The sequence below is a fragment of the Heterocephalus glaber genome, unplaced genomic scaffold (genome assembly GCF_053883595.1).
Source record: "Heterocephalus glaber isolate CG9 unplaced genomic scaffold, H.glaber_assembly_v1.0 deba00000594, whole genome shotgun sequence".
Classification (NCBI taxonomy): domain Eukaryota; kingdom Metazoa; phylum Chordata; class Mammalia; order Rodentia; family Bathyergidae; genus Heterocephalus; species Heterocephalus glaber.
In genome coordinates this window covers 34,800,268-34,808,209 of record NW_028258151.1, presented here as the reverse complement: position 1 = coordinate 34,808,209, position 7,942 = coordinate 34,800,268, and the positions used below count along the sequence as shown (strand labels likewise).

General features: G+C 38.2%; 1 pseudogene; it reads right to left on the bottom strand.

Moving 5' to 3' along the window:
• Positions 1 to 4,964: 4,964 nt before the first annotated feature.
• On the bottom strand, positions 4,965 to 7,338 carry LOC106010302 (uncharacterized; annotated as a pseudogene).
• Positions 7,339 to 7,942: the final 604 nt, after the last annotated feature.

Sequence of the window (7,942 nt, the reverse complement as noted above, 5' to 3'; positions counted from 1 at the left end):
AGTCAGCCACTCTGCTGCAGTATTCCCTTACTCATGGACTTGTTCTGGTTGCATAAACTGGGCAGGAAGGAGCATTGCATTCCTCTTGCGAATCCTCACCCTTGAGCAAGTCAGCTTTCCTAGCCAATCTTCCCACCCACTGACTTCCTCACACAGACCCTCAGGGAACAGAGTCCAGATCAGTCACCTAAGCCATTCTGAGTGGAGCTGGAAAGAATCTGGAGAGGTTTGACTCAAACTCCTTCTGACTACAGATCAGGCATTAGTGCCTGAGAGAGTTCAACTTGCTTCCCAAAGCTACACACCAGTTATTTGTGAGGCCAGTAACCCAGAATTCAGTGCTCCTTCAACAATATTAAGCTTTTGATGGAACTAGGTGGTGGTTGCTCCTGCAATTCATGAATCTCACTTTGTCCCCAAGGAAAAAATCACCAATGGTTCTGGGAGCTGTGAGAAAACAAATTAGATGATGTCTAACATAAATCATAAAGTAAAAGATAAATGCAGGGAATCTGTATCAAGTTTAATATTTGGATTTACAACATATAAGGAATAAATGGAATTTATAAAAAGAATATTTTAAGATCTTGTTTTGTTTAGAAAATCTACCCACCCTTTCATCGTCTAAGGGTTGTGACTAAATGCTGAGATGTCTGAACTATTTACAACAAATAAAGCCACATACTATAATCAAGGGACCAACTTCCCCATGGAATTTCTTTCCTCTAGAGTAAAACTTTGCAAATAAACTCTGACTTGAGGAGATATTCAAAATCTGTCCCAATTACTTTAGCGATAGTTGCATACATTTTTCACTCAATAAGAAGAAAGTCAAAGGAGAAAGTTGAAAGTAAGAGATACTGAAAGGATTTGTTTTGGTCCATACTTGCCAACTGAGAACAAATATAAGAATGTGTAGGGAAGAAAAGTAAGACTGGTCAGTGAGCCAAGGCACGGGGACACTAGCTCTTGCTCAGGTGTTGAGTAACTATGCAACCACGCCACTTTCAACTTCCCAATTCTCACTCTCCACTTTTTCCACTTCTACATAAATTACAGAGTTAGCCTACACTATCTTCATTCTGCTGTCCAAGTTTCACACTTATATATTTGTGTATAATAGTCATGTACAAAATCACTTAGTCTCCCTGTGGCTCCATGTCTTTTTCTCATTGATGATTATGGTCATGATCATGTAATACGGTGAGTATTTCCTCTGATAGAATTGTCATAAATCCATTCATTCATTTATTTGTTCAACAAATATTACTGAGTCCTAGCCACTGCCAAGAACTCTTATAGGTGCTGAGGTTTGGCATTGAAAAAGAAAAGGTTCCTAGACTCATATAGGGTGAAAACTTCATATCTCTTCTAGAACATAGTGAAGATAGACAAAGACAATAGACAAAACTTGGTGTGCAACTCAGAAACCAATTAATCCTCTGTAGAAGAGCAAAACAAATGAAAGGGTTGGGGGAGTCAAGATGTCAGAATGGATGCAGGCAGCAGTTTAGAGCCTCTCTGTGACCTAGAATGGAGACAGCTGGAAAACAGCTGGTATTTTCTGGAGTTAAAGACATCATTTTACAATGATAAATGCATATTAATGTCTATAGAGTACAATTCATAATAGCTTAATCTTGTAAGCAGCCTATATGTCCATCAGCAGATGAATGGATAAAGAAAATAAAATGTTTACAGAGTACTACTCTGACATAAAGAAGGATAATCTTGAGTCATCTGTAGGAAAATGGATGCAACTTGAAAACATAATGTTAAGTGAAATAAATCAGACACACAAACTTAACTATCACATGGTTTCTCTCACATGAAAAATGCAAACTATGAAAAAGATAGATCATAAGAAATAGGCAGACAGGTCTTTTACAAAATGGAAGGAGACAAGACATGGCAGGATTTAGGAGGGAGAATAGAGGAAGTGTATGAAAAAAAGAATTAAGGTGTGTAGATCCATGTACAAGGAATGTGATCATTAGGTACTGCAAATGTACTAAGAAAAAACTGAAAAAAGAGTGTTGTTTAATCTCTGGGTGTTTGTAAAAATCTCTGTGGTTCCTTTTGCCATTGTTTTCTAGTTTCAGTGCACTATTATCTGATAATACATATGGGATAATTTTGATTATTTATATTTACTTAACCAGACGTTATAGGCAAGTATCTGATCTGTTTTGGAGAAAGTTCTGTGTGCTGCTGAGAAGAATGTGTATTCTGTTGTAGGGTGGAACACTTTAGATATCTGTTAAATCTGTTTTTTCAATGTTATGTTTCAACTCTAGTATCTTTTGGTGATTTTTTTTGTGTCATTAATTTGTCTGTTTGTGAATGTGGGATGTTGATACTCCCACTATGGTTGTGTTGGTGCTTATTTTATCTCTTATATCCAAGAGTGTTTGTTTAATGTCCATTATTTCATCAGAATGTCACAAATCATGTGGAGTCAATGAAATATGAATTAATCATTCCTCACTTTTAGTTTTAGAGACTGAAATATCATTCTGATTAGATTTTAGGTGCGAGGGACAGAATCTGAAACCAGTTAGAAGTCAAGAAGTCAGCATTTTAGGGTAGAAAGATTCTCTTTCTATTATGTTTCTCCATCCTGAATAGGTTCCATTTTCATATTCACTTCATGACCCAAGATGGCTGCTGGAGCACCATTCATAAGGCTAGCATTTCTGTCATGAGGAAAAAGGAAATGAAAAAACAAGTGCGTATCTCCTCCCCAGAGTTGTAAGAAAGCCCGAGCAATGTCATTTGTACTTTAGGTGTACATATGCTTAGATGAAAATTCAGGGGTTCTAATATTATGGAAGACAGATGAAGAAAACAGCTGCTGAATAATAGCAATCTGCTCCAAGAAAAATTAGGTACCAAACCTGTGCACAGGTTCAGGTATTCTGACTCACAGAATCGATTTTCCCCTCCCAAGTCTGCTTTATTTTTTAATTGTGATAAAATTTACATCCAGTGAAATGTGCAGACCTGAAGTGTACAATCCCATGTTTTTGCCAAATTTATACACTGTGTAATCAATACTCTCACCAAGGTGTAGAAAGTCTCTATCATACCATCAGCTTCTCCTGGACTCTTTTTTTTTTTTTTTCAAAATGACTAAAAAGATTCATTAGACTTGTCATCACCACTGTTTTGGGAATCATTGCTGTGACTGCTACTGCCGCTGCTGCTGGAGTTGCTTTACAACAGACTATTCAGACAACAGACTTTGTTCAGGATTGGCATAAGGACTCTGAGAAATTATGGTCCTTGCAAAGACAGACTGACAGTGATCTTTCTAGCCAATTAGTCGATTTACAACAAGCTGCAATAATGATGGGTGATCAGATTGTGAGCCTTCGAAGGCAGATCCAGCTTAAATGTGATTGGAATACCAGTACGTTCTGTGTAACTTCTATTTCCTATAATGAAACTTCCTTCCCTTGGGAGACAGTACAAAGACATCTGCTAAACCTTGGTAATATATCTTCTGAGATATTGAATTTACAAAAATCAAATAACCGAGACCTATCAAAAACAGTTAGAATCTCTCAGTGGTTTGAATCTCATGCATTTCCTGAATGATGGATGGGCTAAGTAAAATGAACCCAATATCACAAATCAAAACCCTTTTGGGGTCCTCAGTGGGATTATTGTTCTTAGTTATATGTATGTCTTTTTTTTGTTTAGTCTGGTGAAGAGTACAACGATCCCAAGAAAAAACTAATCAACAATCTGCCGTATTGTCGCTCATGATCCATAAAATGAAGCAAAAACAAAAGGGGGAAGTGTAGAGAAGAATGTTGTTTCAGAACAAGTTAAATTTAAGGTGAACTCTGGGGAAACGTTCCCAGGAAGAGCAGATGTTCTCTCACATGTGAGATAACATCCAGGAAGCATTCCGTGCAATGCTCCTTCTGTTCCAGGAACTGTGATGCCAGAGGGTGTGAGTATTCTGCTCTGGGAAAGCTCAGGATTAGATATGAAAGCTTTCAAATGTTATTCCTAAAAAACAGCTTCAAGGCCTTGGTTGTAATCTCTCACTTTCTCACGCTTGCATTGTGCACCGCTTCAATAAAAGACATGGGCAACAGAGGCAAGCTGCTGTTTCTCCTTGAGAGCTGCAGCCCTCTGCTTGTCCACTTAACTGCATTCTTGTGGTCTGACTTCTTCACATCTCGAACAACTCCAACAGCTCTTTAGTAGGAATTGGGATGTTGATTATTGCTTGAAATCATCATGAAGTTTTAGCCATCCTCATTGCATTTCTAATGTACCAGTCACATACAAATGCAAAGTGTGAATGTGCACATTCATCACTTTTCTATGGTTTCTCTCCAGTATGCATTATCTGATGTATACTGAAGTGTGAACACTGAAGACAGGATTTTCCAAACTGATTACATTTTTCTAAGGTTTTTTTTTAGTATATACTTTCTGATGTATACTTAGGATTGAATGCATACTAAAAGATTCGTGACTCTCATTTCATTTGTTTCTTTCTTGTGTAAATTTTTTGGTGAATACTAATGTCAGATTTTCACCTTAAGGGACTGTTACATCCAATATATTGGTAAGGTTTCTCTCCACTATGGATTAGCTTATGGTTAGTAAGACTTAAATGATAGTTCAAGGATTGCCTCATTTATTACACATGAAAATTATCTTCCAGCGGGAATAGTCCAATGTTTGCTAAGACTCAAACACTGAAGACTTCTGCCTCATTCGCTACTTTCTCTCCAGGATGATATCTCCAATGAATTCTAAGTTAGGAATTGTGAAGGAAGACCTTGCCATATTTTTTCCAGTATGAATTACATGCTTAGACCTAATCACCCACTAAGAGCTTTGCTACACTCATTGAATTTGTAAGATTTTTCTCTGCTTTGAGTGCTCTGGTGTACAAGATATCAAATCTGACTAAAGACCTTAACATATTCATTACATTTTTAAGGTTTCTCCCCAGTATGGATTCTTTGATGCTTTGCTAGAGATGACCTATACCTAAAAACATTGGCACATTCACTGCATTTGTAAGGTTTCTCTCCAGTATGGATTCTCTGATGACTTGCTAGGTATGACTTGTGTCTGAAGTCCTTGCCACATTCATTACATTTGAAAGGCTTTTCTCCAGTATGAATTATTAGGTGTTGTGCAAGATAAGAGTTGTGACTAAACACCTTGCCACATTCATTACATTTGAAAGGTTTCTCTCTAGTGTGAACTGTTTGATGTTGGGCAAGATGTGAAATTTGACCAAATACTTTTCCACATTGATTACATTTGTATAGTTTCTCTCCAGTGTGAATTCTACAGTGATTTGCAAGGTGTAAAATTTGATTGAAGACCTTGCCACATTCATTACATCTGTAAGGTTTCACTGCAGTGTGGATTCTCTGGTGATTTGCTAGGTATGAATTATGACTGAAGACCTTGCCACATTCACTACATTTGAAAGGTTTTTCTCCAGTGTGAATTCGCCGATGTTGTGCAAGGTAGCAATTCTGACTATCACCTTGCCACATTTATTACATTTGAAAGATTTGTCTCCAGTATGAATTACTTGATGTTGGGCAAGATGTGAAATTTGATGGAACACTTTTCCACGTTCATTACGTTTGTATGGTTTCTCTCCACTGTGAATTCTACAATGATTTACAAGGTGTGATATTTGATTGAAGACCTTGCCACCCTCATTACATTTGTAAGGTCCCTCTCTAGTATGAATTCTCCAATGGCATGCTAGAGATGAGTTTAGACTAAATACTTTGCTACTTTCATTACATTTGTAAGGTTTTTCTCCAGTAGGAATTCTTTGATGACATGCAAGGTATGAATTCTGACTAAAGACCTTTCCACATTCACAACATTTGTAAGGTTTCTCTCCAGTATGAATGCTATGATGACAAGCAAGATGGGAACTGCGACTGAACACCTTGCCACATTCATTACATTAGAAAGGTTTCTCTACAGTGTGAATTATCAGATGTTCTGCAAGGTGTGAGTTACAACTGAACACTTTACCACATTCATTACATTCATACAGTTTCTCTCCAGTATGGATTCTTTGATGCTTTGCTAGGGATGCTCTATGACTGAACACTTTAACACATTCACTGCAATTGTAAGGTTTCTCTCCAGTATGGATTCTCTGATTATTTTCCAGGTATGATCTGTGACTAAAGACCCTGCCACATTCATTACATTTAAAAGGTTTTTCCCCAGTGTGAATTATCAGATGTTGTGCAAGGTAGCAACTGTGACTAAAGACCTTGCCACATTCATTACATTGGAAAGGTTTCTCTCCAGAATGGGTTCTCTGATGATTTGCTAGGTGTGACTTGTGACTGAAGACCTTGCCACATTCAGGACATTTGTAAGGTTTCTCTCCAGTATGCATTGTCTGATGACTTTTAAGGTTGGATTTCTGATTGAAGACATTGCCACATATATCACATAGAAATTGTTTCTCTCCACCATGGACTCTCTGATGCATATTAAAGCATGATCTTTGGTTAAAAGACTTATCACACTCAATCCATTTGAAAGGTTTTGTACTAATGTGCATCACTGGTTCTTGGGTGAAAAATAAAGAATCAAGAAAATCATTTTCATACACATGAGAAATATTTGTTTTGACACTAGAAGAATTTTTTTGGTGGGATGAAATTGAGGAATCACTGCTAATAGACTGCTCAAAGTAACTCCACTCATTAATGTTCCTTTCTGTTTCAAATAGCTGCTGTTCAGGCAGATGTGATTGAAAGCTTAATCCATGCCAATTTTTAAGATGTTTCATTCCTGCATTTCTATAATGTTTGTCTCTTCTATCTGTGAGATTTTCCTTCTGAGTCACACATAATCCTGTGTCGACTCTTTTATCCTCTCTCCACTGACACTTGAAGTCATATATGTTTGTCTGAATTTCTCTGAAGCACAATTCTTGAATGTCATGGATTTTATGTCTTTCCAACATTACTGTGTGGAACATTTCCCCTGTATCACTTTTCCTCTTTGGTGGAAATTCCTTGATGATACATTTAGAAGCGGTATCTGTGTTCACACTTTTGACACATTCCCACCCATTTGAGTTCCTGGATACTTCACTTGGCCATCCACACTCCAGGGCTCTCTCCCTTGCTCCAACATGGTGATAACACTCAGGTCAAAAGGAGACATTCCCAGGGAGACCAGGTTCCTGTAGTTCTCCAACATTATGTCCCTGTATAAAGTCCTCTAAGCAGGGGCCAGGTCTTCCCACTCTTCCTGGGAGAATTCTATGGCCACATCCCTGAATGTCAACAGACCCTCAAAAATAGCCATTTTCAACTCCTTTTCTTTCCTCTTCCTCCTCTTCCAGCCTTCTTCATTATGTAACATGAGTCTTTAGAAGTTACTCCTAGCCAAGCATGGTGATCCACATGTGAAATCTCAGCACATCTGTTTCAGGGTCTATTTCTCCTGACCTCTTTGTCCACTGCTCACAGGTAGGGGATGGTATGAGAAGCCACCTCCGCAGGAACACATTTTCCACTGAGGTGGAATTCAGGCTGCAAGAACCGCACGTTGCTGAGACCGCCACTCCATGGCATGTACTTCTGGATCTGCAGGACGCCGCGCCTCTCCTGGACTCTTTGAGGCAATCCCTCACCCCACCACTCCCAACTGACCTGATTTCTCTCACCATGGATTAGCTAGGCCCCTCCCTAGGCTCATACAGGTGAAAGCATAATGTACACACTCTTCTATACATGACTTCTTTCACTCAACATAATGAGTTCCAGATTATGTCTTGCAGGATACAATAGATTTTTTCTTTTTATTCAATGAGTAATATTCTATAGCATGAATATACCACAGGTAAAAATGCTCTTGTTGGACATGGGAGTGATTTCTGTTGTTGGTTGTTGTGAATTAAAGCTGCTAG